General features: G+C 41.7%; 1 long non-coding RNA gene across 1 annotated transcript in view; it reads left to right on the top strand.

Annotated features, from left to right (window-relative positions):
- The first annotated feature begins 17815 nt into the window (after positions 1 to 17815).
- The window catches only part of LOC135213196 (uncharacterized), a 93954-nt gene continuing 91947 nt past the window's right edge, over positions 17816 to 19822 (top strand). Inside the window, exon 1 of the long non-coding RNA XR_010314093.1 lies at positions 17816 to 18005. This is a non-coding gene — a long non-coding RNA (uncharacterized LOC135213196). The remainder of the gene's footprint in view (positions 18006 to 19822) is intronic.

Genomic DNA, 19822 nt, shown 5'->3' on the forward strand with positions numbered 1-19822 from the left:
CATTAGGGAAGTTCGAACAACAGACGGTGAGTCCGTAAATAACAAGATATTACGTGTATTAAAGAAATAAAACAAGATATTCTAATTTTTACGGCGCGTACAGTTGGGCTTAATCACCAGTACTCATAATAACTTATGTATTGAAAAAAAAAAAAAAAAACGAAAAACCTGCTCTGATTACTTATACGGTCGTGTGTTTCATAGGAAAAATCCTTTTTAATTCAAAAAGATATTGGTATGAACCAACATCGCTTTTCCCCACTCTGCTAGAGTCGCTTATTGTGTGGAATTTGCTATGTTTTTGAACACTTCGGCAGTTTTTGACTAACCTTGACCGCTTGACTAGGTGACACAGTAACCGAGTTTGCTTGTTTGATTCTGAAAGGCTACTGTTTCTATTTCTTTTTGTAATAATTAGGATCCTTCTCTTTATTACCATCGGCAACGTATTGTGTTTTTTTAGAAACATTATGTTGCTGGTTTACGTATAAAGCAATGGAATGACTAACTATTAGGAACTGAGCGATTACTAATTAAGACGAGTTATCTCTACTGTATTCAATCTTAACTGTTTGTACTTCATTCTTTGCTAAAATTTGAAATAGTGAGGGATCCTGGTCAGCGCATTTAGCCTGATGAAAGTTTTTTACAGACATGTTTTCCTTGCAATCCAGCCATATTTTTAAAGTTAAGTTGAGTCATTGAGGTTCGATATTTTATATAACTCAAAAAACTCAAGGCTAAAACTGCGATCGGGACTTTGCAAAGGAGCATTTATTGTCATGACCCGAAATAGTGTTACCTCTAATTTATATAGATTTGTACGGGTGTTCCACTTGTTTTTTTTGTGTGTTTTCTAATCACTACGGTGCTTAACGACCCTATCCATGCATCTGTATAAATACAGACGTCCACTGCGTAAACGCATATTCACTGTTTAATATGATTTGTTACGTAAGTGGGATTAATAATCACCCAAAATGATAAAGTTAACATAGTATATGATTATGATATTTCAGTAGAACTTCTGGAAACAGACACTCAAAGATAAAAACTCGCAGTAGCGAAATCTCAATGATATAGATAATTTCTGTAAAAAGTAAGATTAAGAATGTCTCGTAACTTCAGCCACAGGAATAACGAATTCTACCTGTAAAGGAAACACTCAAAGTTACTCCAAATGAATAAAAATTGTACTTAGCTTGCTTTTGTGGGAAGTCACGGTGTTCCGATAACGACACACGGCCTTGGTCCTCCTTCTCTATTTAGTGGACGACCTGGTTTGGCTTCAGTTTCCCCCGTGCGCGTTGTTTCGATGATTCGAGCCCTTGAAAATCCGATGCTGCAGACGCGTTCGGTTTGTTTCTTGCAGTGCCGGAAACGCTCACTAACGATGTTTTCTTGAATGATTCTAATGAGAGACGAAGCTTCCGTTGCCGTAGGAAAATGACACGTCGGTTTTGTTTCTTGAAGTTATTCACTAACGATGATACTAAGTTGCTTGACGAATCTTGTTGTTTTCTGAAGTCGCTCACTAATGATGATACTAGGTTGCTTGAAGAATCTGCTGCTTTCGTCGTCGTTGACTTCATGATTTATTATTCTGTTTTTTCTTCGTAGGACGTTGTAGAGTTCTTCTGGTCCGCTGGCCACCAATATTAGGGCTTGTGCCTATATGATAAGGCGCCCTATGAGGTAATGTTAGACTAGCGATAATCTATACGCTAAGTCGGTTGGTATTGCACTTCCATCTTCAATGGAGTGTCTGGGGTTTTGTAGATCACTTACGAAGTCGGTATTATCTTTACGACGATGTATTAAACTCATGGTTCGGTGAGGTTCTGTAGAAAAACACAAGGTATAAAAATAGTATAATTTTCTGAAGTTTTACATGATGAAGATCAGGGATGATCGTACAAGTCTTCTATGACGATAGCTTGATCGCTTCTGCCAATGATGATGGCTAATCCTATTCCTCTACATGATAAAGCTTAGGTAAAGAGGTACAGGTCTTCTAATGACGATCACTAACTCTGTTCTGCTGTCTACCATCTCTGTTACAAGTTATGAAGGAACAGACAGTAGTTCGAACATATGAACAGTACAATCCAAATGACATAGTTTCATACGAACACACAATCTAATGAGACACGCTACAGCACAGATCACGTAGGCCGTTTGAATAATAGGTCGGGGTAGTTGTTCTCAAGCAGGGAGCTTGGACTAATGTTTATAAACAATTGAATGACTACAGGTGACGGCATGTTATCTTAGCCTACTACTTATTGTATACGTCATCTTTAGCGTCTCTAGTCTGATCACATTCCTGCAAGCAATCTTTTATATATATGGACTAACATTCCATATTTTTATTATGTAAACACTTACATATATATAATGTAGCACGAGTGAACGCGTGCTTGAGAATATCACAAAATCCACATCCACTTAAAGGCGGGGCTTTGAACAAGAACTTTCGTAGTTTGTTCTAAATTTTCAAGTATATATATATATATATATATATATATATATATATATATATATATATATTATATATATATATACATATATGAATAACTTGATCACGAAGTATATAAAACGTGATGCTATGTACAAATAAAGGTTTTTTGCCACGAAGGAAAAAATGAAAAAGCGAGATAGCTTTTCATTTTTTCCTTCGTGGCAAAAAACCTTTATTTGTATGTGTGTGTGTGGAAATGAGAATCATAAATGCCAACCAACAGAACAAAGAGCTGAAAATGCAATAATGAAAATTATCGGTCTAGACTGGGCGTTGAGGTGGATGGAACACGAAGAGGAAGACCTAAGACCAGGTGAGAGATTGCATTAGAGGTGATATGAGGGGGAAGGGAGTACGGGAGGAAATGACACAGGACAGAGGTAGACGGAAGAGACTTATTAAAAACGGCGACTCCAATTAGGGATAAAGCTGGGAAGAAGAAGAACGGTCTAGACTGGAGAAATTCATCATGAAATGCATAAGAATGGACAGACAAACTGTAGTATATGAGGCAAGTCGCTACCTATGAGGTGAGGAGCCAAGAACTGAGTGACACCAAACATTAAAACACCAGGTAAACTATAGACAGCAGGAGTTTGATCGAAGTCGGGGCAAGCTTCCTAATATAGGTACAGTGATTCAGCTATTGCTAATTGATGAGGTAAGGTCACTTTGTTTTCCTTCCATTCTACAGTATATTCTTTCATTTCAAGTAAATTAAATGTATACCCTTATTGTATTGTATTGCACGCATTATGTGGCGAAAAAGATGGACTTATAGTGGACTGTATTATATGCTTAACGTTGTTACTTGGTCAAAAACCGCTAAAAGCCTTCCGTACCAACTCCACAAAACTCCCTTTGCGGTTTCTAAAATTACGGGGAGATATTTCTCAACCCAATTCATTATTAACGAGGATAATACACCAATATCATTAATGAATAGTAGCACAATTAAGTACTTTCACTTACTGTGCAGTCCTTGTAGACATGAACTCAGATCATAAATCGCTACACGAGATACGACGAGAGGTACGCGCCTTTCTCTCTCTCTCTCTCTCTAAACGTTGCGAGTACTCACGGGTTGATTTTCAGACCTTAGAGGACGGCTGTGTTATCTCGTTTCTAAAAGTTATTTGCATAACCTTAAAGTATGAACACAATAAAGGTTTATCAGATCAATTTATATTCACCATCCACAAAACTGAAAACACAGGAAAAATGAAATAAAATCGAGAGATATTGAAACGCATTTGATAAAGTTAAAATTAATTTAATAACTAAAAGTTAAACATATCAAAGAGTAATAACATTTAAGTGACAAATGAAATTAATCACTCAAGGGGAATTGTAAATCAATGGCACTCAAATTAAACAAATTACGACAAAATTCAAAGAATCAGGGCAATCGCCCTTTCTAAATTCACACACACATCACTGCACAACACTAGATGTCAGGTCACCTCAAAAGTTGAGCCAAGAAGCTGTTCGTTCCGTGACTTCCGTCCTGCATTCGGGTTTTGTTGGGGAAAAGAGACAAGTTATACAATTACCACGAACGCAGAACTGACTTACAAGGTTTTCATGTACATAAAAAACTTTACAATAATTATCAAGTTCGTTGTCAAAAATAAATTCCAAATATAATAGTGTGCAACTTCAACATATTTATTAAATGTAGTGAATTAATTGGTGGTGTGTGTCAATACAATTTTGGGCGATATCACGCCCATACAGTGTACTACGCACATACGCATACACACCCCTAGAGGGGCGGGCACGCAAAGGAGCGTTCAGAGGGGCGACTATTACCACCCCCCCCCCCCCCATCCCTGGCGAGAGGCACAAACAAGACCCAATAATACCTTCAACTCTTACCAATACGTAATATACGCAGTACATTCACCAAGAGCAATTTCATATATATATATATATATATATATATATATATATATATATATATATATATATATATAAGGACAAATGAATTATCATAACTAAAACAGTAATTATACTTCGTTACTAAAACGTCTACTGACGTTTATGTCAAAAGACTTCGTCTTTGTGTAAAACCATCTTTTTGGTGCTAAGAGCACCACAGATACTACGTACCAGAACATAGCAAAATCAGTTAAAATAATGTTAAGATTGTCATTCTCGAGTAGATGTGGTTCTTTCACCCTTATTATGTCATGCAATATAGACGTACATATCTTTACAAAATATATGGGCATGCGAATACATTTGGTTTTCACATGAATACAAATACAGCAACATAGTTCCTGTCTGTCGATTACCTGACAGACGGCAATACGCGGTGAAAATCAATCAATAATTTCTTATGCGACAGACACTAATACCTATAATAAAAGACAAATATCACGGAAACAAGTGAATACACAAAAACATTAGAAAATAAAATCGTTGTGAGAGGAATTCCTCACACATTACATAACAGCGTTACTCTTTCAAGAAATGTTTCATTTCAGTTGGACACTGTATCCATGGAACTATTACAAAATAGTCATTGTAACTTTCTGTATTTTTTTTTTTTTTTTTTTCATTATCGCATCTTGCTTCTCAATTCCATGAGAGAAGCGCCCTCGTGCTTTCGGAGGATTTGAGGGATATGCGTTTTCAACACGGTTCTCCCACAAGATCCTCCACTTCGTTTTCTGTGGCGGGGGTTGTTGGTGTGGGGGGGAGGTATTCTAGTTCAAAGAGCTTTGTTTCAGAGTCTCAACCGTTCTCCAAGTGTTCATTCGATTGGCTGTTCACATGGATCTCGGCTCGAGTTCATTTCCATGGGTACGTCTGTGGAAGTACCTATAGGCGATTGGCTGGTCCTGGCAAGCGTGTTACTGCTGTTGCTTTGGGACAGAGATCTGTTTTTGGAGTTTGCAGTACGACCTGGGTGTAGTGATCAACTTTGAAAGGCCAGATCTCATGCTCAAGCAGAGGGTTGCTATCTGGGTATGCTGATAGACAGCAGCAGCGAGGGTCTTCCATTTGGATTCGTGTATTGGCATGTTCAGAGAGGCAGTGCAGAAGTTCCTGTCACAGCAGGAACAAACTGCTTAGCAGTAGCATGTCATTCTGGGTCACCTGTCATCATTGGAAAAGATAAAAGATGGTTCCTAATGGGCAGATGTATCTACACTCCCTTTAGTGGAGGATGAAGAAGGATTGGTCTTGAGTGGGGGACCCTTCCTGCTCTCCTGTGCCTTTGTCAGAGGAGGTGAGGAGAGATCTAGCTCCTCGGTGGTTAGACGACAGAAACTTCTTTTTAGGTGCCATGTGGCACTCCCCCTCCCGAGGTGGCTTGTGTTGTCAGACGCATCAGCTAAAGGATGGGGTGTAGCTACAGCTGGAAGAAGTGTTAGTTTCAGGCGTGCGTGTGTGTGAACCAGAACAACAGACACGTACACTCCAATGTCTTGGAACTCAAGAAGGCAGATTCTTTTAGCCCACAAGAGTTTTGGGACTGGGTGGTGGGGGACTCTATGGTGTCGATGAGCAACAACATTACGGTAGTGGCATAAGTCAATAATGGGGGTGGCTTGTGTCCTTACAGCTGTGTAGGTTGGCAATGCAAGTGCACGAGTGGGCAGTAACACAACTACAACTCAGTGGAACTGTCAACCAGGTACATTCTGGCATCTCAGAATGTGGTGGTAGACAAGCTCAGTCACCAGAGCCAGGTGATAGTGACAGAGTCCCTACACCAAGACATTGTGGAGAGACTCTTCAAGATATGGGGAGTCCCAACCATGATCTCTTCATGACCCGGTACAACAGAAAGTTGCTGGTGTTCCACTCAACTGTACTGGACCTATGGGTTGTAATGGAGGATGCTTCCCGGCACACAGGAGACAACTTAAAGGCTTATGCCTTCCCTCTGTTTTATCTGATTCATCAGATTGACTACCAGTGGCTACACACCGAGTGGTTACTGAGTCTGCTGGCTCTGTTATCTGAAGCTCTAAGAGAGATTTCCCTTGGCACAACCTCCTATGGCCAGTTTGCATGTCAAAAGAGGTATCACCAGCAGTGGAAGTGCTGACACTACGCAGCTGGAGACTATCTTAGCATCTCCTGCGAGTGAGAGGGTTGTTTCTTGGCACAGCGAAGAGAGTCTGAATACCTGCAGAAACCCTCATCAGCTCAGCTGTGAAGTACCAGTGGAAATGAGCTGTCCTCTGTGATTGGTTGGTGGAGTCGATGGGACATCTCGACAGCCAGAGCCTCTCTTCAGCCAGTAGCGGACTTTCACACCTTTCTTCCACGAGAAAATCTCACCATGTTGGCCATTATTAAGGGCTACAGAGCAGTCTTGGCCAAGTCATTCTGTAGAAGGGAATAGACCTCTCGTCCTCATGAGAGATCTTTATATTTCTGAGATGTTTTCGAACACTGTCTCCACCCAGGGAACTCAGGCCCTCCAGTGTAAGGGAAAATTTTCAACCCTTTTCTCCCCTGTACCCTTTCGGGCATTTGTAACTTCAGTAATGTACCCTCTTCACTGTATAACGTGGAAAACAAAACTAACCCAGAAAAACATTCCATTGTGTATATTTGCAAGTATTGTACAGACGGGCCGGAAGAAAGTACATAACTCTCCAGACAGAACCAGAAATATTGTAAACATAAAAAATTACATAAAAAAATAAAGAAATTTTTTTATATTTATTTACCTCTGGACATTCAGTAAATTTTCAAGGTTACAGTAATAAGCTGCAAAAAGAAAATATATTATTATTACATCAGCTGCAAAGGGAGTTCATGAAATGGCTGAAACTGTACCCATTGACAGACCCTTGGCGTGCTACCCGAGGTTGAAAACCCCTGCTCTAGTGGGACAGGACTCTCGGCTTAAGGAGCCGAGCTCGTATGTCGCATGAGCCGTTGAGAGTCACCAGACAGAGATCTGACTCTAAAACTGTCTTCCTCTCTTGCCCTGGCTTAGGTGAAGAGAGTAGGCGAACTTCATCATGGCCTTTGATGCTAAGCACTCTGGGGGATGGGGATCTGTAAGCTCAACCTGACTCCAGATTCGAGCCTTTTGTTTGAGTGCAATGGTTCCTTATCAAAACTAGAATGAGGTTTAAAAGATTTGCAATGACTCAAACCACCAAGGAGACCTTGTTGGGCATAACACAGCCTATGTATGGACTTGACGTAAAATCAGCTACAGATGGTTTCACGTTATTTTAGCCAAGATGTTCTTCGAAATGTTTGATTTAGAGCCTAAGGATTTGCAACCCAATGTTGTTCGATATAACTTGATATCGAGAGGATTGCAAATATCAAGAAGTCTTCCTAGAAAGAATGAAACCCTTTTTTCAAATCCAGATCCCAAGAAGAAGCTGAATGGAATGCTGATGGCTATTTTACTAAGGTATGTCCCTAGACAGATCATTAAATTCACGACAAATGAAAAAGGATTTCATGTCACATGCAAGAGGGTGCCATCAAGAGCCATGCCCTCACCTGTCACAGTTAGGCTCTATTCTGCGACAGCATTAGCAACAACACCACCATCATCGGCAATGCCCCAGACCCAAGAAGACCACGTTTGCTGGAAGCCATCCTCATCCTTGACAAGAAGTCCTCTTTGAATACTACTCAAGAGGCCTTCCTACTCCCTACTAGCATACGAGAAGCCTAAACCAAGACGACATGGTATTACTAAATAATACCACACCAGATACGACCATCAACAAGACACCCAGATCAAGAAACACCAGACTATATACACCAGGCATAACGTCACGCAGCAACGACTAGCCAATGACAATTTGGCAAGTAGTGACTCATGCAACCGCCTCCTCCAACCAATCAGAATCCTACACAGAGAGGCGCCCTCCTTCCCTTACGATGGTCTGAGTGACTTCTGCAGCGTCCGCATATGACCCACCTCTGATCTTGAGGCATCCGCCAACAAGGGATCAGCAACTGACCCAGTTAGTCAATAAGAATTCGCTGATAAGGACCCCATGCTGTGCAACACACTATATATACCATAAGAATCCGGTAAGAATCAGGCCTCATGACATCGCAAACCAAACCAACAGAAAACTTTCGGTCATCACACACAGATTAAGCCTAGGATACTTATGCACCTGGCAAATGATTAGGAATGAGGGCAGGTCATGTCAGTACTGTGACCGAGAGGCAATCCAGCCCCTTGAGCACTACCTACTAGACTGACCAGAGACTCAGTCTCTCAGGTCACATCTGACCGAAAATGAGCTGACACTGGCACAGGTCACCAGACACGTCTTAAGCAACATAGGGACGCATGGAAATCTCTTGATGTCCCGCCCACCTCCCAGGTAAAAGAGGAATCTCACAGTAAAAATCACAAGGACACGTGGGAATCACCAGATGTCCTGCCCCAACCTCCTAGGAAAAGAATACTCTCATTGTAAAAAAAAAAAAAAAACACACAGAAACACACGGGAATCTCCTGATGTCCCACCCACCTCCCCAGAAAAAAAGAAATCTCTCATAATTAAAACTGAAAATGAACCACCAAAGTCTGCACATAGCTATGCACAAACCCTCTACTTCACTTTAGCACAATTTCAGGAACACAGTTTGTTTGCCACTGCCAATGTGAAATATATCTTAAGGAACATATGTATAAATGTGAGTAGGTGTGTATCTGTACTTCTGATTCATAGTCGTCGTGAATAGCGGTTGATATTCGAGGCGCATAATTAGTCTCTCTCTGTCTGTCTCTGATGGCCGTGTCTAGTGGGGGACTAGGGTCATCTTCTCACTTCCGTTCATAGTTGGTATTCTTCAAGTTCTTTAAAACACATCGAAGTGTAAAGAATACTCTATTCTATCTAAGTATTTACAAGTCGAGACTCATCTTAGAGGTATGGATTCTTTGAAGGATTCTTGAGTAGATGGGAGATCGAAAGAGAGTGAATACAAAGTTCTCAATTTGATCTTAGGAAAAAGTGATATGTATAAACTAACATACACACATGACTTTTGAGGTCATGAGAAAGAATAATGATTCAAGGCCTTGATCTAGATTCTCATGGTGTGGCGGGATCACAAGCTTAAAAAAACAAGTGGCAAATCCCCCCCACATAAACCTAATCAATCCAGCTGCCAAACTCACCGTCTGTCACACATTCCTCTTTACACAACAAAATACACGCAGAACTATTGACCTATAGCTAAAAAAAGAAAACAAAAAACACACAAAACACATGTACTTACCAACCACTTCAGTTACTCCAGGCTATCCTGTGCTGTCTGCTGGTCGAGGTCACTGGAACAGTAACAACCACAAGACAAAAACCAAGAACCACAACCAAAGACCACAACCCCACAACTATAACAACAACCAAGGACCACAACCCAACAACAACACAACACCCAAGAACCACAACAACAACCAAGGAACACATCCCCAACTCGACACACAGAAAAACAACCAAGGAACAACCAACCCACCAGCAAACAACAAGGAACTCAACCACAACACAAGACCACTGCACAAACAATTACTAACAAAAAAGAAACCCAACCACAAAAAAAGGCAACACCCACTCCCACTAACAACACCAAACTTAACAATAACTAACAACTACAACAACCCTCAACTAGCTATAACAATCACATACAACCCTCAGGAACTCACGCATAACTCATAGCCACAACAAACCCAACAATACAGGCACAACAACTCTTAAGCAAACAATATCAAACTAAACAAAACAAACAACAAATCAATAACGCAACTCAACTGACTTTCAGTTCTTCAAAACTGCTGCCGACACTACATCACCAGCTCTCACCAAAGACTGACCAAAAACACTCACTCAAAACACAGACCTCTAACACAACAGCACCAACAGACAACCCAGAACTCTCCAACAGCCAATCCAATCGTTAACCATCCAACCACCAATTACTCTCTCTCTCTCTCTCTCTCTCTCTCTCTCTCTCTCTGAAAAAAGAAGAAGAATGCTCTCTGATTGTAAACACGCTTTGTGTGAGCTCTCTATATAATGAGTTTTTGTGCAAGTTCTAGGGATACTACACCTTTCACCGTGTTATATAAAGTTACAGTAAGACTCAGTGACCATTTTAGTAACAACAGTGTGTATATAGGATTTTTATACTACTCTGTAGTTACGATATAAAAAAACTCATTCTCCGTGGCATACCCACTCGGTCGGCGGCGCCTCAGTTCGCGCATGCGCAGTGTGCATGTGATGTCATTGTGACGTGAAAAGGCCTGCTGCGGTTCACTAATAATGGATTACTCCGGACCAGCCTCTGTTTCGGAGGTTGAAAAAAAAAATGATCTGCACCTGACTGATGATGAGGATGTAGTATATGACTCATTGGCCACCACTCACACAATCTCTTCCTCATAAGCCCTCCAGTACTGTTGCTCTAATACCCCATGAAGCGCCCAGTGGATTATGGGTCAGATACTAGCAGTGCTCCACAGTCTCCTGCTGCTAAAACATCCAAATGTCAAGAGATTTTCACTAGACAAAAGAGTGATGTCAACTCTGCCTCAAACCCCCTACACGACTTGCTTCCTCTGCTACCCCAGCTTTTGCTCCCCGTGATGAATATGTTAGGTTGGTCTTCAAAGAAAATTTGAGCACTGACACTAAACTACGGTGGCTGACTGAAGTAAACAGAACCTTCAATCTTGATAAGGAGCTGGCAGAGGTGAAAATGTCTGCAATCACTCTAAATTTGTATATATTGCAAGGAGTCGTGAGGACATCATTGGCAGGGTGAATGGGTGGTGAATTTCTGTCCATAAGCCTGGATATTCAAGATTCAATAGACAGACCCCGTAAGTATTTAACATATCTCATTACTCGCTACCCTATTGAAGCAGACCCTAACCTTGCTAAGGAACTGCCTGGTGTATACAGTACACGAAGATTTCTTCAAAATGGGAAACCTATTAATCGCCATTGTCATCACATGGAGTCTACTAGAACCATCCACCATCTGTTTATGAGTTTTCCTTCCTCCCTTGCCATCCCTCCTTGTGAATTACGCAGGATGAAGGGATGATCAGCCCAACTGCTTCAACTGCTGGGGCACTGCCATATCTCCCGATATTGCTCTGCCTCACCTAATGTGCCTGGTGTGCTGCAGCCCATTCCACACGCACCTGTCCATACCGTAAACCTGTTACTGATGCTTCCACCTCATTGTCAGAATCATCATCAACTCCAAGAGACTGTGCATTGGAAATGCCCTCGTTGTGGTGAAGCAGGAGTTAATGTTTGGCATGGATGTTCCAGACGGTCGCGCGCTGCCACGCAGTCACTTCCACTGACACCACCACCACAACCAGTGTCAACCTCCTCGTTATGCCCTCCTGAATCAGCTGAAATTTCAAAACTTCGTAAGGCTGTTGCTGCCTTGGAATCGCACTGTACAGCACTAACGACACGCTTTGATGCTATTGATGTACGCTTCGATAGCTTGATCGCTCAGCAGGCTACCACTGCAAGTAACATCGACACACTAGTCAAGGCACAACAAGTTCTCATAACCTCTGTTGCCTTCACTTACTGAGAAGCTAGATACTGTTGCCTCTTGTCTTGAAAGGGTCAGTGGCCTCCTGCCAGCTCAGCCTCCTACACTTGGTGCACCATCTAACAGTGCTGCTTCTCCAGTACATGCTCGACCTGTCTCTCGCAGTGTTAAGGGTAAACTTCGCTAGACTCATGCAACTACATGTCCTTTCATGGAATGCCCTTGGAATTAGACAATACTCCAGACTCACTGCACTCAGGACATATGTTTATCGCCATCACCCACAGTAAATATTATTCAAGAAGCCTTCCCTGGCGGTGCTCAGCCAGGTGATGAAGCTCCAACACTCTCGGTTATGTTTCATATGTACATCATGTCAGGAATGGTCTTATTACTTACATCCACTCTTCTCTCCCTCATCAACTCCTTCGCTCATCAGAGATATTAACATGACCTTCCAACTTTTTCAGGTTAAGATAGGTGATGGTCATATTCGTTTATGCAATGTTTACTCTGCCCCTGGCCTAATTAACCTCTCGGCACTTCCTACACCTACAAACCTTGGCATGATCTACATGGGTGATTTCAATGCCAGACACCCAGATCTTGGTGATGTCTCTCCGATTCCCAACCGCAGTGGAGTTCCTCTGCTCAACTAACATCCATCGTTACCATTTAACCCGTTGGGATATAGGTGGTGCCACACACATCCGGGGGGCACTCTTGATCATATCCTTACATCTGGGCTCGTGGCATCACATGTCTCCTGTCATTCTGTTCCCTCGCTCTTTTCTGACCATGTTGCCTTATGCCTACAGTACACAATACAGACTCATCCAAGTGACTCCTATCATCGTACCCGGATCACCATTCCACCCAAGTACTGCCCAACATATGTTTCATACATCTCCTCTCTCCTACCTACCTTTGATAAACACTCTCCAGAACACCTGTATATTCTTTGGAAAAGTAAAGCTACCCATGACTTCTATCAACTATATATTGTCAGACCTCACATTAAAAGTCATATTGTTGCCCATGCCTGGACCTTGGATCAACGCATTATGCAAGCAGAAAGAGTTGCAGCTGATGCTGGCCTTGCCTTTCAGACACAACCGACACCTAATCATCTACTTCAGTATCAGCAGCGAGGGATGATTTAGTTGCTCCCCAGAAGTGTGTCTACACTGAGTCATGGTATAAATACACTGACCTAATTAACCACCAGACTAGCGTTGGGACCATGTGGCATCTCATCAAAAGGACTGTCAAAAAAAGAAAAAAACCCACATGTGCACTTCATCACAGTCCACAAGCATATGCCCAGGATCTCATCACTACTTGTCAACCCAGTCACAGTCCAGTAAATCTCCCTGTACAAATCCAAGAAGCACTTTCTTCCCAGAGCAATTTACGCAACCTTCGTCTGATGGCTGCATTGTTGGAATCAGACAAGGAGGACAAAGAGCTGATCACCGAGGATGAGCTGCGACGTGCTGTTATGGGAAAAAAAAAATTCTGTCTCCTGGGGATGATGCCGCCTTACTTATCAAGTGCTTCGTCTCCTCCAGAAGTTCCTGGAAATCCTCTTCTACAATTGTATAATCTTTGCTACCAACATGGATATGTACCTGCTGGCTGGACCATTAGCACAATTATTCCTATCCCAAAGCCTGGAACTGATAAATATCGGACCTATCTCCCTCACCTCATGTTTTAGTAAAGTGTTTGAGCGTATATTACTACCAGGCTAATGTACCGGTTGCAAGAAAAACTTTCTCCCATTTGTATGGCTTTCTCCTCAGAGGAGTACTCATCACTGTTTAGCTGAACTCTACTCCCGATTGTCCTCCACAGTGTAGTTGCCTTCCTTGACCTCAAAAGTGCTTTTGATATAGCCAACAGGGATATCATTCTTGATCAGCTTGTCGACTTTGGTATCAGAGGAAACCTTCTGAAGTGGATAAACGGTTATCTCAGTAACAGAAAATCACGTGTTTTTTTTAAAGGTGCATGTAGCTCCTATGAAATTTTGAGCTTGGCACACCTCAGGGCGGTGTATTGAGCCCATTTCTTTTTAATATACTTATGCACCGTGTACTGTCTCTCCTCCCTGCTATCCCTGGAATCACTGTACCTGCTATGCTGATGATGTCTGCATCCACTCCACTACCCCCTCGAGACCTTCACGTGTCCTCAGACTTCTACAGTCCTGTAACCTCCAGTGGCCTCATACTCTCCCCAGAAAAAAAGCAGAATCTTCTCTGCCCGGATCTCCGAGACCTGCCAGAGTTCATTATGGGTGGGAATATCCATACCTCACTGCACACAGTATACATATCTAGGTGCACCAGTTCAGGATCACCCCTGCTATACCTGCAACGACAACGAATCCACCCCATGGTGAAAAACCTTCTTGATCGACTGGAGCCTCGCTTTACTCCCATCAAGTGGCTTGCCACCAGGGCCACAGGTATATCTATCCCCGTGGCTAAAACCCTCTATATCCTCTTCCTAAGGTCAGTTGTTGACTATTTATCTCCTGCTCTAATTCAATTACCCAGACAGGCGTTACAACCTCTAGAACTGTTCCAAAAATAGAGTAATGAGGTTATCCTAGGATGCCCTCCTTCCACTCGGATAGTCAACATGCAGACCGAACTCATGTTACCTCCATTAATAGAGAGAATTTATGCCAATGTAACTTTGTTTTCTGTTAAATGTCTACATTCTCCACAATTTACTCCAAACTTCTCTGCTGTCCTCAGAGCATCACTTGACGAAGATGCACCAAGACCTCAACTCCGGCCAGGGGGCCATAACCTAGTTAGGGCAGTATGTGAAAATCTTCGACACCTTGATATCGGTGTACCTGAGCAAGCAGTCATCCAAGATTTGCCACCATGGCAGGTTCCTATTCCTGCTGTCACTTTCACACCAACCTCTAAAGATGCCCATAACCAGTCTACAGAAGCAGCTGGTTTTGGAAACAATATCCAAAAGTGTCAAGTTCAGTTCCTGCAGGACACCACATCTACGTTGACGGCTCAGTACAGGCAGATGGAAGTGCAGCATGTGCTATGTTCTCCCCCACTTTAGAATCTCCTGAGGGTGGGTGGCATGGTCGTAGTTGCCAAACTCATCCAGTTCCACTATTGCGAACTTCAAGGTATATGGGATGCAGTAACCCTACTTGTTAGAAGAAATGTGAAATGATTGGTGGTGATCTGTGACTCCAATCTGCACTCCAGGCACTGACATCTTCTAGGCCCAGCTGTGGCCGTGTTGTGCGAGACATATTGTGTCAACTCGTTGCTGCTTACAATGCCTCGCTTGTCTTGTCTTTCATGTGGATGCCCTCCCATATTGGGCTTGCTGGGAATGACATGGTGGACAGTCTTGCTAAAGCTGCCTGCACGCTGGACCTTGATGACAGAAATGTTGAGCCTTCACTTCGCTGTCTTAAACATAGAATATATTCAGCCGCTTTTGCCTGTACAGTACAGCGTAGGGATGCAGAGAGGGGCACTAGTGTTTCCATACAACATCATGATAACTTTTGCAGAGCCTTCACAAGTACCGGCGACGTGACTCATGGTGCGTAGGCATAATGTTGTAAGTGCAGGATAAGGTTGGGATATCGTCCTGTGTGGCAGGTTGGACAGACACTAGATATACCACACTACACCTCATGTAAACTGTGTAACCTTGCTAATGCCAATAACCTTGAACACTACTGCCTTCATTGCCCCACTGTCAGGAATCTGTTACCTCAAGGACAAAATTTACTTCAAACCTGCCAATATTTACTCAAAGATGACCACCTAGACATAATTTTGACTCGTCTCCTCACGTTTTTGGTGGCTGCTAAAACTGTCTGTTGTAGTTGTTGTGATAATAGAATACGATCTCATATATGTTATTTTGTAACTGATTTACCGATGATTCAATGCTGTAATTTTTTTTAATTTTTTAATTTTTTTTTTTTCTGTTGATTTCTGATGTAATGTATGTACTGCTAATATGTAAACTGCTAATATGTAACTTTGTTTGACGTCTTTGGGCGTAATAAATTTATTAAATAAATAAATAATCTCTCTCTCTCTCTCTCTCGCCTCTCTCTCTCTCACACACACACACACACACACACACAGACATTGTCTAATGGAACTCCATAACTCCTCCATAATGGGAGTTTGGTCACGTAGACTCAGCGAACTGATGAGGCACCTGTTTTTATAAGAAAAATGATGATTCAGTATTTGCAACACATCCTGAGTGGACACGATAATTTTGAGATTTCCTCCCTGACTTATTATACAGAGCATAACGATATTTTTTTATAATGGAAATAAGATGCATTTCCATTTTTGTACGTAATTCTATTACATATATAAATTTTTCTATATTTTTCTTATTTCTCTGTTTGATATAAATAGCCATATATTTCGATACTACACACACATATACATAGTGTTCCTAGGAGTCGATAGTTTTTTTCTTTTTTTTAAGGCCATCTTTTCCTCAAACAAAAACTCGCTTCATTTTCCTACTCAGCCCTCTCCTCCTCCTAGGCAGAGTCTCACTACTATAAATATTTCTCTCCTACTGATGGTTACCATAAGGTTCAAAGGGGTTGCAATCTTGCCTGTCAGTTGTCACCCTCTTTTATTTCTACAGCTAACCACCCAAAGCACTTTTTTTTCATATTTTTACAGATTATTCAGTTACAGGCTGCTCCAGGAGCAAGAGCCCCTGCCAGCACAAGGCTGGCCTAATCATAAACAACAACAATGCAAGAATTTCAGTCCCACAACACCTGCCAGACGATGTCCTTCTGGGTTTAAGGACGAAACGTTGCGAGAAGAAAAGAGGGGGGGGGGGTGGGGGGGGGGGGGGAGAGAGAGAAAGAGAGAGGAGTAGAAGCCCTGAGGAAGAGGAACCCAGAACGAGCCATTTAGTATCCTTTGTCACTTAGCCTTAAGATCCAATTGTACGGCATTTTGTATAATAGGTCTATATTCAATATGACAAATACCACGTTTTTTTACACGAATTCCCCATTTGGCGTTTTGCAGAAGAAAAGTCATTAATAAATAGAATAGAGAAACTTGTATACAAAATAATCGCGGCTGAAATAGCCATTAGTTTCAAAAATTTTTACCAAACCTGTTTTAGTTGGAACCTGGAAAATTTTTGCTGAGGGATATTTTCATCGCCACCTCATTCAATAAGAAACGCTGAAGGTTCTTAACTTTTGATATCGGTAATGATATCATACCATATACATTTCCTAAGTTTATCAAACTAAAGTAAACATCAGCCCAGAGTAAATGTTGTATGAGGAGTGTTAATTTTGTGCTTGACCAGTTGCAAGAGCCCGTGCTGGCATATGGCCAAATAAACCCACAGGTTAATTAAACGAATTTCATTAAGCTTTTGTCTCACGGCTTTATTTTGGAATTCTGTTTGAGTGAAAAGAGACGAAATTGTTTCAAAGAAAAAAACTTGGATTTTTCTACGATGCGTTTTGACAATATTATTGTTCGTTTATGGACAAATGCGAGAAAAACAGCTGAATTGTGTCCGTATGTATCAAAACGACTTCGTATTCCTTCATTATGCAAATAAAATTGATAATGTCAATGTTAATGCGATCATTGCCATCAAAAATTTATTTATGTAAATAATTAAAAAGTATTAGCAGCTCCCAGCAAATATTGATGTCCTGAATTGAAAGAGACAGACGACATCATGACCGAAACGAAAGGAATCGAACAAGTCCGCCAGTGTTTTGAGACAGGCGTTGTTGCCCATCTGTCACATATGTTTCTTATGTGTTTTTCAGCGTTTGTTGCTTATCATGTCAGAGGAAAATATCTCGGAGCCCAAGCTGTTGAATCTATTCATTTTTAATGCCAATTACGGCCAGAAGGAAGGCCAGGTGAGTCCATCGGTGTCTAGCGGCCTCCTCCCGCGGCCGCCAGTGTAGCTACTAGGCTAGATTGACCTGTCACTACTAGTAGTGCTGCCCCTGCCTCCTCCCCCAAGTGACATTTTTCGAACGGGGCATCGATTTTATCAAGTTTAGTCATTTTTTAAAATAAATTTTAAGCAGAATTCGTAACTTCCTCAACGGCAAATGCTGCAAAGATGCCTAGCCTAGGATTTGGGTTCCTACCTAGCTAGGTAGCTACCTAGTATATCTAGTATACCTAGGGTAAAACACCTCGTGGACTGGCCCAACTCACCGACTATCACGGCTGGCCACCCTCCGAAAAAGTACTTTTAACGCGTCCTGACACCGAAGATGGTCATCAGTCACGAGTTGTTGTTGGTGAGAGAAGGAGCTAAAGACCTCTACTCTCCTTTCGATGTAGGGTAAATAACCCGTAGGGTCCAGGGTGGACCATGTTCGATCAGTGTGTACAATCCCAAAAAAAGTACATTATAACGCGTCCTGACAATCGGAGATGGGCATCAGTCGCGACTTGTTGTTGGTGAGAAACGAGCTAAAGACCTCTACTCTCCTTTTGAAGTAAGTATTTTCTCCAAAGTTAGAAATTAAGGCCAATTTTAACGATTTAAACAGAGGGTAGTGAAAACGGTCTCAAACGTACTGCAAATCTCGCTAAAACGCGCTCAACATTTTTGCTTACAACTCGAATTATTTAGAAGATTGACGCCATCTCGATGTTTGTGGAGTCGCTTGTGTCAACAAACTTCCCATTTCCTGTGATAAATCCACACACCACTTGTACCCGTAGATGCTGGGGCACTTTCACCACAACAATCGGAAAACGGTACCTTGCCACAACGTTTTTAAGGAAACTATGGTTTTGGTAGAAGAAAACGATGAAGCGTGCACTAGATAATTATTTAAATAAATAGTAAAACATTAATATTTTACATATTTCTGATGATTAATTTAAAAATATTCGTTATTGAAAAGTAACTCGATATCTGACTCAAATTTAAGTAATTATTTTTTGGAATTAGAACGTTTTTTTAAGACCTGTATTATGACGTCACGACATTTTGACTTTCGTACCAATTGTAAATGAATTGCTATACTCAACTTTCTTGCAGAACAGTCTACTAGTTAATCATGCAGATTGTTATCAGCTATTCATGTAATTGTTATATTGTTCCAACACGGAATACAAACCTTTCGGTCCTTTTACAATAGGAAGGTAACTAGCGGCAGCTGGATGGTCGTAAGCTTTCGAACAAGGGAGTTCGGTAGTTAACTGCTTGTCCGACAGTGCGCGCGCCGCGCGACTGGGAGGTGAAGAATCACTTTTGCTTTTGGCCCGCTGGTGGATAGACGTGTTTATCTTCGCTCTCTGCCCGCTTTTTCGTCGTTTGCTTTTCGTATAATTGTGTTTCTTTTTCTGTTTACATTGTGTAACTGAAAATTGTAAGTACAATTATTCAATTTTCTTTATTATTCAATTATATTGAAGTGATTTGTTTTGGATCATGAGTTCCCTACGCCCTCCTGTACCGACGACGGCAGGGACTGAAGGGCGTAAGTGCGGGAAATTCAAAAGTTTCCCAGATTGATCCTCGTATATTGTGTGCTCGGTGCCGAGGGCGGGAACGCGCTCGCGCCGAGCCGTGTATTTTGGGTGGAAATGTGTGAGTGAAAATTGTAAGTAAGTACTCTTTTTCATTTATATTTTTGCCCTGTGCGCTCGGTGCCGAGGGCACGAATGCGCTCGGAACGAGCACTTTATTTTTGTGTGAAAGTGGAATCGC

The sequence above is a fragment of the Macrobrachium nipponense genome, chromosome 42 (assembly GCF_015104395.2).
Source record: "Macrobrachium nipponense isolate FS-2020 chromosome 42, ASM1510439v2, whole genome shotgun sequence".
NCBI lineage: Eukaryota > Metazoa > Arthropoda > Malacostraca > Decapoda > Palaemonidae > Macrobrachium > Macrobrachium nipponense.